This window comes from Taudactylus pleione, unplaced genomic scaffold, assembly GCF_031769625.1.
Source record: "Taudactylus pleione unplaced genomic scaffold, aTauple2 ptg000242l, whole genome shotgun sequence".
NCBI classification, from domain to species: Eukaryota; Metazoa; Chordata; class Amphibia; order Anura; family Myobatrachidae; genus Taudactylus; species Taudactylus pleione.
In genome coordinates, this window is record NW_028284644.1 from 8,341,634 (window position 1) to 8,355,715 (window position 14,082).

The 14,082-nt window shown below is 43.8% G+C and overlaps 1 protein-coding gene across 4 annotated transcripts in view; it reads right to left on the minus strand.

Moving 5' to 3' along the window:
- The window catches only part of USP49 (ubiquitin specific peptidase 49), a 93,881-nt gene that overhangs the window by 70,673 nt on the left and 9,126 nt on the right, over positions 1-14,082 (minus strand). Inside the window, exon 2 of one of the 4 annotated variants that reach the window (XM_088479610.1) lies at positions 12,200-12,608. The exons of the other annotated variants lie outside the window; for them this stretch is intronic. The gene's annotated coding sequence lies outside the window, so the exon portion shown is untranslated. The remainder of the gene's footprint in view (positions 1-12,199; positions 12,609-14,082) is intronic. 4 annotated transcript variants of the gene reach the window in all.

Below are 14,082 nucleotides of genomic sequence, written 5' to 3' on the forward strand. Positions count from 1 at the left end.
GGCAGGTAAACAGAAAAACCAGGCTTAAGTCTGAAAGGGGTCTACCTGGGAATTTCCCGGGTAGATGCTGTAGTGTGAAAGGGGGGTCTCAACCAAATGCACGGAAGTTTGCACAGGAGAAATTCCCGGGTCTGAGCAGTAAATTTCCCGGGTTGTATGTCTGAAAGGGGTATTAGCTAATGAAATGCTCAACTGAATATGGCATACTTTTGAAAGGGAATAAAATTGTAATGGAAATACAAAAAAATAAATAAATACTTAGAAAGGGAAAACGTGGGTCAGATTTGCAATAATGTCACAGAAAGAGCAAGGAGTTGTACTTGTTAACACTCACACTTTTTACCACACCCCTTTTATACACAGGCTACTGTAATCAAGTAGAATAGTCTAGGTGAGTTGAGAGGGGGATGTAGGAATTGTATAAGCATGCTTTCGGTGAATGCTCAAAGGTTTGGGGAAAAGTCTAGTAGCTGCTCTCATAATAGACAAAAGGGGTCTTGTTAGGGAAAAATCATGAAGAAGAGAACTGCAATAGTAAATGCAGTAGATTATAGATGCACAAATTAAATGTTTTTGCAGTGTCTTGTGTGCGAGATGTGTTTTCTTCTGCTTTATTTGCACCATCCCTCTGCTGGAACCAGTGGCGGGCTGGGCCGGGAGGCAGGGTGCGGAGTTCGGTCAGCGCTACACAGTGACTGAAAAACACACAGCAGCCAGCTGTGTGTTTGTTTTGAGTGGCAGCCAATGAGAGTCTGTCAGACTCTCACTGACTGCTGCTGCGCCCACTGCCGGAGCCGCTCCATCTTCCAGCTCCTGCAGTGGGTAATGGGAGAGACGTCATGACGTCTCTCCCATAATGCAGAGCGGGCCGGCCTGGGAGGACAGCCGGAGGAGCGGATGGCGGCGGCAGGAGCGGGGATTCAGGGAAGTGTTTTTATTTTATTATTATGTGTATCTACTGCACTACAAGGGGGAGAGCACTACTGGGGGCACTACAAGGGGGGTGGGGACTACTACTGGGGGCACTACAAGGGGAGTCGGGGGGGACTACTAATGGGGGAACTGCATAGGGGGTACCACTACTGGGTGCATTACATATGGGGCTTATTACTGGGGGCACAGGGGGGACCACTATACAAGGGGCTTACTACTGGGGGCACAAGGGGGACCACTACTGGGGGCACAAGGGGCACTGCACAGGAGGGACCACTACTGGGGACACTGTATAAGGGGCACTGCATAGGGGGACCACTACTGGGGGCCTGCATAAGGGGGTCCTCTCCTGGGGCACAGGGGGACTGCATATGGGCTCCACTACAGGGGGCTGCCCCTAATCTTTACTTATACATTAATTCCATATGGACCCGCCTCCTCCCTGGAGGACTTGAGGGGGGGGGGGCGCCGTAGCAGGCACCCTGGCTACACGCTACTCCTCTGCCAGGGCCACCTGCATGCATTTGCCCCCCAGGCTAAAAGTTGCCAGCCAGCCCCTGGGATAGTACTGGAACAATAAATTTCCACATCTCTGCTGTACAAAATGCCTATATATATATATATATATATATATATATAAAAAATAAAAATAATTAACTGAGCAGCCAAAAATAGCCTGCCCAATGCATTATCAAGTATGAAAAGAAAGAAAAAAAAAAAAAGAGCATGTTGTCAAGTTACTGTAACATGACAGAATGGACAAAGCGACTGTGTAAACAAAACTAAATGCACAATGAAATAATTGATAAGGGCAAATAACTTAGCCACTGTGAAATATGTATGTAGCATTTACAAATAGTGATTAACATATAAAATTCCTACACCTTTTTAATTTTTCATTTATAAAAAAAATTAATTTTGATTATTTTTTTTTTTAAATACACACCTATGCCTAGATTCTAGCATTTGGTGGTTTTGGAAAGGTATATTAACACCAAAGTGAGAGTGAGAGGAAAAAAAATTACAAGCATTCGGATCTAGTTACATTTCTTGAGATTTCAATGATTACTTTTTGCTAATTTTGGGTACAACTACCGACCGGTGAGCCTTACATCACTTGTAGGGAAATTGATGGAAACACTCTTAAAAAAAAGTCGTAGATCTTAAATCCAGCAATTTGCAGAACCCCAAACAGCATGGATTTACTGGGGGGAGATCATGTCAAACACATCTTATTGACTTTTTTGACTGGGTGACTAAGGAAATAGATAAAGGGGGGCATAGATCTAGTCTATCTCAGGGCTTTACAAATTTTTCTAAAATCAAGGAGCCAGGATGAAAGTGTAGGAGCCAGACCACCGTCCCCCCAAAAAATTACAGGAGTGAGGAGCACAGCTCTGTGTGTTATGCAACTTTTATACACACTATACTAGTCCACAGTTGAATGGATACAGTACAATGGAGGCCCCTTCACTGCTCTGCACAGCTCCCCTGCTCCACCCCCCCGCTCTCCAGTAATAACGGAACACATTTCACATAAAATAATGGTGCCAGAAAGTACAATAAAACCTCCCTCCCCTCGTAGTCACACCACTATCCCTCTGAAGCCGCTCCGCAATTCCTGGCCACGCATAGACCCTACTACCGGAGAGCTCATGCAGCTGGAGGTAAGGAGACAGTAGACAGCCAGGACGTACGGGAGGATCAGCGTAGACTGGGACAGACAACAGGGATCAGAGCAGGCCAGGATGGAGAGGAGTTGTCAGTGCAGGCCGGGACGGACACAGGCACAGCAGTCACCTCAGATAACACTGAGCGCATGCACTCCTGTGCATGGTATGAACACCGCAATACTATAGACACGAATCTCCGCCGTAGCTGATAAGGATCTGCTTCCTCCCTCACTGCAAAATCTAGTAGTGTGGGTGGTAACCCACAGCTATGCGAGCGGCCAAGAGGCCGCAAAAAAAAAAAAAAAAAAAAAAAAAAGGCCTGATTCAGAGCGAGCGCTCGCTTTATGCGAGCGGCTCTGAATCAGGCCCGGAATTGTAGTAAACGGAGTGCAGTCTCAAGAGGGAAATGTTACCAGTGGAGTACCTCAGGGATCTGTCCTTGGACCAGTGCTTTTTAATATCTTTATTTGTGACATTGCAAATGGTACTGAAGGGAAACTATGCCTTTTTGCAGATGACACAAAGGTATAAAACAGGGTAGACACACCAGGAGGGGTAATGGCGGCCATACACAGTGAGATTTTACACACGATATGCATGATTTCGATAGAACGCAACGATCAATCGTGCATACTGTGTGTTTTGGCATGCTGTACGACGGCATCGTAGATCTTATGGAAAAACCATAAGCGCTGCGATCAGTCATGCTGTTAAATAGTTAAATGAAGCATCTTGTAAGATGCATCGTTCACCATTCACAGCAGCATGCAATGCATAGGGCTAAATTTGAAAACGTACCGAGGGTTCGTACGTTTTCAAATCGTCCCGTGTGTGGCCCGCATTAAACAAATGATTGATGATCTAGGTAGGACTAGAGGAATGGTCAAGAACGTGGCAACTACAGTTTAATGACAAAACATGCAAGATCATGCACTTGGGTCTCAAAAATCCAAAGGCTAAATATAGTTTTAATGGCACTATACTGGAAACTACTGAAGAGGAAAGGGATCTAGAAGTCACTATTTCAGGTGACTTAAAGGCAAGCAAATATTGTAACAAAGCAATGAGGAAGGTAAGTCAGATGCTTGGATGCATAGGAAGAGGAATCAGTAGCAGAAAGAAAGAAGTGATAATACACAGTGGTATTATAGGTCATTAGCGTTTCCGCTAGGCTGTTTTAGCGGGGCGCGGCGCCCTGCCCTCCTTCTGGAGGGCAAAAAGCACCCTGCCCTCCAGGAGGAGGGCAAAAAGCGCCCTGCCCTAACAGCCTGCGGGAGCCGTTCTCACCCGCAGGACGCAGTGTCCCGCGGGTGGACAAACATGCGGTGATCCGGTCACCGCCGGAGAATAGACGCCGGGCGCATTCGCCCGGCATCTATTCTCCCTTTCTGCAGCGCTTAGGGGCTGCCCGGCATGTCCGTAAGCGCCAGGCACGCCCCCAAGTATGACGAAAAGGGGACGCGTCTTATAGACACGCCCCCTTTTCATAACCACGCCCCCTTTTCGGGCGCGCGCGCACAAGATTGCCCTCACTAGCTCCGGCGCCCTGCCTGCCGCCGGAGCTAGATCCCTCTAGCTCCGGCGGCAGGCAGGGCGCCGGAGCTAGTGAGGGCAAACACTAGGTCATTGGTACGTCCTCATCTCGAATACTGTGTTCAGTTCTTCAGGCCATATCTCCAGAATGATATTAATACATTAGAGACAGTACAAAGAAGGGCAACTAAACTGGTGCAAGGTCTACACCACAAAACATACCAGGAAAGACTTAAAAGATCTTAATATGTATAGTTTGAAGAAGAGAAGGGAAAGGGGGGACATGATAGAAACGTTAAGTATATCAAGGGTTTTAACAAGGTAAAGGAAGGAGACATTCTTCAAAGAAAGAGAAGTATCAGAACAAGAGGACATGTTCTGAAACTGAAGAGTGGTAGGTTCAGGGGTAATTTGAGGAAAAATTACTTCACAGAAAGGGTAGGGGATAAGTGGAATAGCCTCCCATCAGAGGTGGTAGAGGCTAAGATAGTAGAGCAATTTAAACATGCATGGGATAGACATAAGGATATCTTTCAGAAGAAGGAAGGATCAATAAGGGTTGAGGTAACAATATGTTTAAAAATGGGGCAGACTACATGGGTCAAGTGGTTCTTACTACATGGGTCAAGTGGTTCTTATCTGCCGTCAAATTCTATGTTTTAAACAATGGTACTTTCTGAAAACTTCATGTATTCTGTGACACAAAACCCAAAGATATGGAATACAGTATATACTCGAGTATAAGTCGACCCGAATATAAGCCGAGGTACCTACTTTTACCACAAAAAACTGGGAAAACTTATTGACTCGAGTATAAGCCTAGGGTGGGAAATGGCAGCAGCCGGTAGTACCCCCAGTAGTAATTCCTCCTGGTTGTGCCCCCAGTAGTAATCCCCCTCTGGTAGTACCCCCAGTGGAATCCCCCCTTTAAGTGCCCCCTGTAGTAATCCCTCCCTGGTAGTACCCCCAGTGGTAATCCCCCCTGGTAGTACCCCCTGTAGTAATCCCCCCCTGGTAGTTCCCCCAGTGGTAATCCCTCCTTTTAGTGCCCCCTGTAGTAATCGCCCCCAGTAGCCGCCCCCCCCCCCCCCCAGTAGAGAGAGAGATAATAAGAATAAATAAAAAAAATCACTTACCTGAAACTCCCGCTCCTGGTCCCGCCGCTAACAGCTCCTCTGGCCGCTTTGCATGGGAGAGACGTCATTACTCATGACGTCTCTCCCATTACCCACTGCAGGAGCCGGAAGATGGCTCCCGCAGTGGGAGCAGCAGCAGCCGATGAGAGTCTGACAGATTACAGCAAACACACAGCTGCGGCAATTGTGTGTTTGTGCTGTGTAGCGCTGACCGAACTCCGTCCGGTCAGCGCTACACTTCACTCGAGTATAAACCGAGGGGGTACTTTTTCAGCACAAAAAATGTGCTGAAAAACTCGGCTTATACTCGAGTATATAAGGTATTTCTGGGTACTGCATAAAAGAAAAAATAAATAAATTACTGACATTGATGTTGGCATGTGACCAGCCAAAACCGTTCCAAAATAGGTCAAGCACATGCAGTGAGAAAAACCTCTGCAGCTAAAGGATTAAAGGAAGTGTCCAGTTAGTGTGCTGATTTACACCTCTGAGCAATGCTAATAAATAACCATGACTGAGTTGTTTAGCTCTTGTAAGCTTTAAACACTAATTTTTCTTCCATAGACTGACTAGGCCAGTGGTCGGGTAACAGGGGTAAATTACCCCACATGGGGTAAAAATGAAAATCCTGGGGGTAATGGACGGACAGCCAGGCATGCATATGAATCATTCTATAATATAGAATGATTCATATGCATGCCCGGCTGTGCCGCAGGGAGGCTCTAAGCCGGACGCCTGCTGAGATGTTATTACCAGCGGGCGCCCAGGTCCTTCCCTGCAGCGCCGCGTTAGCCAGAAGATGGAGTTCTCTTCTGAACTCCAGCTTCCGGCTCTCTCCATGCACACTATGGGAGAGATGTCATGACGTCTCTCCCATAGTTCCGAGGAACAGCCGGCCGGACAGGACGGCGGCGGATGCAGGAGCGGGATTAAGGTAAGTGTTTTTTTTTTTTGTACAAGCGGCACTACAGGGGCATTATATGGGGGCACTACTACAGGGGCATAACTATGGGGGCACTACTATATGATTTCCTTCCTTTCAAATCAAGGGGGTAACGTCGGCGTATCTAAATATATTTTGGGGTAAAAGGTAAAAAAGTTCCCTGACCCCTGCACTAGGCAGTTACCTTTAAAAGCCAGAGAATGAAGCCAGCATTCCTTGACTACCAACGACTAGAACAGCTACTGTACAATTCCATATTAGCACTATATAGTGTTGGGCATACATATACAGTAAATTAACATGTTACAAAGGCAATTCAATTGTTCTTTTAAAGATTAAGCCATAAAATTTAAATTTTGTACAAAGTTGGTTGAATCAGTTTCAGTTCTTATTCTGTATGCATGGTTAACTGCATATTGCCATTTCTCATCGTATAGATTTTTATATATGGGCAATAGCAAACAATAAGCAAACAAAAATGTCCCCAATTCAAATAGTCTTCTGTTGTAAGCTGCAACACATGCTATTAATCTACTATTTTATGTAGCCTCATATCGGTTTTGTCAGTAATGCACTGTGTATGTTAGAGTATTATTCTTGCTATACTTAAGCTGGCCATCCACTATACAATTTTCTGTCAGTTATCTGTCCAATCTGGCTGGTTGGAATGAAAACCTGGTAATTTATGGGAGCAAATGCCAGTCGTCCATTAGCTCAAACACTGGAAAATAGCCAAAAATGGTTAAAACACACAAATTTAACAAAATGTTAATTTTTTTGTCCTTTTTTTTTAGTCTTTAAAACCATATGATCGACTGTCATTTGCTCCCATACATTACCAGGTTTTCATTTCAACCAACCAGATTGGACAGATATCCGACAGAAAATTGCATAGTGGATGCCCAGCTTTAAGCATTCCTAGCGAGAGTGAACACTAGCCACTCCTGTAAAGATCTACAGATTACAAGCAAATAAGCAGCTACCATAGATGACAGAGCTTAACCTGCAGATAAACATTTTAAATAGTACAGAAAAAATCTTCACCAATGTTTCTTAAACTACTGGATAATGAAGATTTATCAGATAATTGGTATATCCGTGCAAGCTCTTGGGACAGACTGTTACAAAAATAAAAAATAAAGTGTGCATAGAAACACTGAAAATCAGACAGTGAAAACTAAAAAGAGTAAAGCCACTATTTAATACAATAGCTCAAAAGAGATTGTAGAGCTGAAGAATAAATGTAAAACATTTAAAAGTGGTGTGCTTTCTGTCATTCCTCTTCAACAGATTACAGTGTTAGGAGGGAGATGCTTCACTGACCAATAGATAGGATAGATAAGCAATAATTAAACAGTCTCCAACATTTGAAAGGAGAGCTGCTCTTTAAAATGAGAATGCCCCCTATTTATTTTGGATCAGGAGTAATCGTTTACAGCACTTCTGAGGAAAGGGTTAACCTCTCTGTAGCTAGGGAGGAACCACACCCTTACCTCTATTAAGACCAACTAAAGGTATAAAAACATGGTAAGTTTAGCCCCCATACACAGTGCGATTTGGAAACGATCCAATCTCGTTTGCGGTTTCTCTTGAAATTCTGAACTCTCCCGGTCATTCAATATTGTGCCCACACAGGGAACAATTGTATAAGCGACCAAACGATATAGATGTGTCGTAAACGACTGCAGATCGTAAAAAATATATCGGTTGCAGCAAATATCACGATTCATGTACTGGAATTCTAATAATGGGAGGGCTTAACTAGGGGGTATAAAAGGCAGGCACCATTTTAGGTCTGTGCACATTCGGCTCTGTGACTAGTGAGGCTTGATTTATACCTGCTGAACATTGCTATTGTGCTCGGCTTTGTTTTTGGCTTGCCTTTAACATAGTGTGTTCTATACTACATTCAATTCTGTGGTGATGGATTCCGATCGCTATAAGCTTTTGCTAGCCTATGGCTATTTGAAGCTGAAAGGTGATGGAGCTGAGGAATGGAGGAGGATGAGATCCTGCTGGACCAAGGAGTGGCTGATGAGGAGGGAGACTCGCTCCCACATGCCACTGCTGATGGAGATTTGGAAGAACAACCTGGACAATTACCGCAACTACCTGCGCATAGATGACGCCACCTTCCAGGAATTGCTGCGTTTGGTGACCCCCTATATCCGGAGGGCCATCCCTGCTGAGGAGAGGCTCATTGCTATCCTGAGGTACCTGGCTACAGGAAGGTCCTTCAGACCAGAGGTTTGAGAGCCTCATTTCCCGCCAAGCTTTGGGGCACATCATCCCGGACACCTGCAAAGCCATTGTGAATGTCCTGAAGTACCACTACTTTAAGGCGAGTAAAAACACTACACGTTTTTCTGGTGGAAGAAATTTTTTAAAACAAAATGTAGATACAAAGCAGCCAACATGGCTGTATATATGCGTTAAAATGTAAGGAAAGGACAATGACGCTGCAAACAGACCTCTGCCAACTCATACCAAAAAAGACCCATCCCACTAGGTCTGTTGGAAATTCAGAATAGCCTATAGTAGGAGTGAATTAAGGGCGCTGTCTGTTCGTGTAACCAGGGAAATGCTCAAGGAAAAATACTTATCTTCTGATGTATAGGATAGTTTTTTCCTTGTATCGCTGACACTCTACTTGCTGTCTTTTTTAAAGTTCATCCACCCCGGATTGTTCATATGTATATCAAAATAGACATAATACAAAAACAATTTGCAGTTTCATTCAGTAAAATCAACTTTCTATAATTAAAAACAAATGTACTAGGACTCGATTGTTCTCCTGGGAAATAGATGTGATTAGATGTGATTCGCTCCAAGAGAAAATAGGTAATCAAATGTATCCACACCCTGATACAGGGATTTTGATCACGAAATGCGTTGGTCCTGGAGGCTTCACAGGATAGGTACCCTGCACTGACACTTGGGAAGAGGTATGTGCATTTCTTCATTACCATCTTTGTGATTGTACAGGAACTTTTTTTCTGCACATACCTCATACCCTTGTCTGAAGAAGTTTTGTTCCTATCCTGTTGCACATTGTTACATTTTTCTGTCCCAATAGCTATTCTGATCTATGGTATACGGTGGTTCAGATGTCGGATTGAATCGGCCAAGAAACACATGGCACAAGTCCAGATTGTGGCCCCAGCATCCAACAATCTGTCCTTACGCCATGTGTTTAGTGACAGTGTCCAATCTGCGTAATCACCTCTATATAATATAGAGCAGCTAATGGGAGAGAGAAAATGTTTTTTTTTTTAAATATTTTTAGGAATTAAAAAAAAAAAAATGGCAAAAATTTAAAAATTAAGGTGGCTCCTCGTCCACCACAAGCATGGCTCCGTAGAGAGCCTCCGAAGATGTGGAGAGGTAAGTGGTTTGGGAAGTAGGGCAAGTGGGACAGGGTGTAGGATGGGATGGGGTTAGTTCCATCAGTGTTGTGGGCTGGTAGCTGGGTTTGATTGTGATGTGGAGGGCACAATCCTCTCAACTGACTGCACAGTTGGCTGGGGCAGAGGCTCGTCGGTAAGCCCTGTGCTGGCCAGTTATTTTGGTTTTTCCCCTCATGACAGTGTCATATATTATCCGATGAAAGATATATAGAGTGACACTAGCGCTAGAGGTATTCAGATAAAAATAAGTGTATTAATGACATACAGCTGGGAATAGGTAAGATAAAAAAATTGAACAATTCCCAATACAATAAAAATAAAGTGCATATAAGTTAGCAGCAAAATATTCAGTGCATGAAATGTATCTATTAGTGCAGCAATATGCATACATAAGATGAAACAATACATAAATAAAGTGCATAGAATGTAGCAGCAAAAATTCAATAGTCCAATGGATATTGCAGCAATCCAAGCACTAATCATAGGATAAGATAACTCCAGTACTATAAAAGAGTATAGAAATATCTAGTTGTTTCAAAAATAATCCAACGTACCATCAGTGGTAGGAGAGTGTCTCTTGGGGTAGGAGACAGGGGCTCCGTACAGCAACCACAGGCTTTAGGATGGAGGCTTCCTGCACACCAGCGCCGACGCGTTTCGAGCTCAGTAGCTCTTTATCAACGCTGTGTGCAGGAGCAGGTAAGTTTTCCTCATAAAGCATGTCCCATTTACGTCACCGGAAGTGGTTCTCCTGTCACTTCCGGTTTTGCGATTGTATAAAAAAAAACATTTGAAAACACTCCCTCCGTCTCTCCTAGTAGTGTTCATGATCTCCCTCCAATTTTAGACCATACAGAAGGACCAGGAGATCTAATGAGACGGACACTTGTTCTTTTCCGCGAAACCGGAAGTGCGCGGTTGTTTACTTCCAGTTTCTGTACTTTGGTCCTCTAGTGACAGGAAGTGCTTTGTTGGTCATTTTCTTGAAGTTGAAAACTACCATGGACGTTTTTCTTATCATAGTTCATTCATCCGTTTTGTTGTCAATTAATCCATGAAAAAGAAAGGGATAAAAATTAATCTAGGAACAAATAAGAAAACAGTAAACTGCAATAATCTAGGAAAATAGGGAATAAAAGTAATGTTTCATCTTATGTATGCATATTGCTGCATTAATTGATACATTTCATGCACTGAATATTTTGCTGCTAACTTATATGCACTTTATTTTTATTGTATTGGGAATTGTTCCATTTTTTATCTTACCTATTCCCAGCTGTATGTCATTAATAAACCTATTTTTATCTGAATACCTCTAGCGCTAGTGTCACTCTATATAGCTTTCATTGTATCTTCCAAATATTGGAGATAGGGATTACCCCTTTATAGAGTGATCAAGCTGCCTGAGGTTGTGCGCTAAGAGACCCACCATGTAATATCTCAATCATATATGATCCGCTCACTGTGTATCTGCTGATCCGGATCCATAGCCCGGAAACTAATGGCAATGCGTGCCCAGATTATCAAACATGCCCGGGGGTTTTTGGAGGGCCAGCTCGACTTGTTGCAATAGATGGCTGTGACTGGGTCTTGCATCGATAACATCTTCTTTGGGAAGAAGGCTGACTACATTCGACCTCGCTTTCACTTCTAGCAGACATTTAGGGGCTCTAGCTCAGGTCCTGGTCAGGTGTTAGACTGTTGGAGGAGAGAATCTATATATTAAAAAAAAAAAAAAAAAAAAAAGCGTATAATGTTTTAATATATTATTTTTTTTTACATTTTTTTAATTCTAGTTCCTGTCAATGGTGGCGGAGTGGCAAACCATTGGTTTGCAGATCCTTTTATGACAACTACGAGGGTTTGTTTTTTTTAGTGTTGTACTCCTGGCGGTGGTGAACACCAACTATGAGTTCATATTTGTGGATATTGGGAAAAATGGCCGTGCTTCGGATTGTGGGTCCTTTAAAAATACCCGCTTCTATGAAAGGCTTACCTCCAATAGCCTGAGATTGCCAACAACAGCGGAAACAAAGCACAGCCTTAACTTTGCGTTTGTGGCTGACGAGGCGTTTGCACTATACGAACACTTGATGAAGCTGTACGCTGCTGACCAAGGAAAAGTGGATATACAATTACCGGCTATCCAGGGCACGGTGGATTGTGGAGAACGCCTTTGGCATCCTGAGTAACCGATTCAGCTTATTCCATACCGCCATTAATCTCCGTGTGGAAAAAATTGATTTGGTCGTCTTGGTATGCTATGTCCTGCACAACTTTTTAAAGCGCAAAACAGCCATCCAACAAAAGACATCAGGTACAGCAATGCCAGACGACCCAGACCAGTCAGAGGAGACAGTCCAAATGCCCTCTGTGTCAACACCAGTAAATATGGAGTCAACAGGGACTGCGTGGGCTAAAGAGGTCAGGGAGTAATACCTGGCCTATTTTACTGGAGTGGGGGCAGTGCCATGGCAGGAGGACTGTCTCCATTGAACAGATTTGGACAATTTTGGACTGTCGGACTTGTTGCAAATATTTGGCATGGTGTGTATGCACAGTGTCTGTACTTACCACATCCAAAGAGGACGATTGATCCGCTTCCTGTTCTCCAGGCACATTCTCCACCATTAGAGTTTGTGAAGGTGAAGCTCTCTGTGGTTCCTGTTCGTGAATAAATCGGAGCAGGTCAAAGTACTGGTGTACACGTCTTCTGCCCCTGCTCCTGAAGCCCGCGAGTCCATTTGTTTTTTGTGCTCTTTTAAGTAGACAGTCCTCAAGGTTTTGAATTCGGGCCTTTATCCATTTCGGACATGCCTCATCTTGATAGGTCAAACTGTACGTCACTAGGTCGTCTATGAATGCAGCTTTTTTTCCTGTTTGTTGCTGTAATCTTTTGTTTTTATTTTCCAAAGACATTCATGGCTTCTGTACAGCTCCAGAAAACCAGTAATGAATTGCCTTGCTCTCGCACAAGTCATCTCTGTAGGAAAACAGCAAAACAACTGTTTTAATACACAAATGTTAATGTTTTCTTATACTGTTTAAATGTTTTACCAGTTTGAATTTAAAAAAAAAATGTTTGATTTGGTTTTTTAATTACAATAAAAATGTAGTGTTTTAACTTTGTCATGGTTTTTTTCATAGCAAATTTATCATTACCATTGACAGGTCTTTTTAATAAGAGATATGGTAAGAACTTACCCTCGTTATCTCTATCTCTACGAGGTCCATAGGGTCAACAGGTAACCTTGGGGTATAGGTGATGCAGGGTCATCTGGGCACCACACAGTTAAATTCTTCTCCCAGGATGCACCAGGGCCTTCCCCTAAACCCCGCCCCCAGGCCAGGAGCTCCTCAGTTACGTAACAAGCCATAGGCCAGCGAAGGAGAAAGGGAAGGAAGTCTGGAACACTCAAGAATTACATTCTCACACAGAAGGAGATGGAAAAACCGGTGACCAGAGCGAAGCCCATGTGAAGCACAGGTGCCCTGTGGACCCTATGGACCTCGTAGAAAGAGATAACGAGGGTATGTTCTTACCATATCTCTTATTTTCTACTTCAGGTTCCATAGGAGGTCCACAGGAAACCTTGGGGATTTCCCAAAGCAGTTATCCACAGGGGTGGGGGACGCTCCTGTGCATAAAGAAGAATTCGCAGCCTGAGGGGAGCATGCTGAGTGGCAAACTAAAGGTCTGAATAACAAACCAAGTGGCCATCCTACCAAGCTGTATGGCTTAAATGTAGCTTAACTGGCCATTCTCTGTTGTGCAAACTAAAAAAGAATAAACAAGGAGTCTGCATTTCAGAGAGAGAACTGATATGGATCCCCATGAATCCTGGGGGTACGTCCTAAAACAAATGTGTCACAATAATTTCTGCATTAAAGTGAAAAATTAAAGGATTACCTTAGAAAGGAATCCAGGGCAAGTTTACAACACTGCCTTGTCCCTGCGGTGAGTAAACCATTTGAAATCCACTAATCTTGTGGTTCAAATGGAGAGCGCTAAAGGGCCCTAATGATCCTGGACACATGAGGTCCACCTCTGGCAGACCCAACCTGTCCACTAGAAGCTGAAACACTACCAGGTGAAGAGTCTATTCACCTGAATGTATGTTCTGATGGCTGAAGAATCCGTCTAACCATACAGCCTCCTAGTATGAACACCCCAATTTCCTGGTGGATGATCCTATGTCAGAGTGCAAGACACCTCTGTCATTGCTACTTGACTTTGGGTTACTAGCTAAATAAGCCACTGTTGTGGTGTTGTCTGACTAGGACTTCACAGACCCTCCGTGAAGTATCAGCCTCTTAAGTCTTTATACAAAGAACATGATGATAAAACCATCTTTATGGAAAGAAAGGGCATTCCCCAGAGAGACTACCTCTCTCACCCAGGCATGCATGGTAGTCCTGGGTGAACTGAAAAGGTCGGCCTCCCACCTAGGGACCCC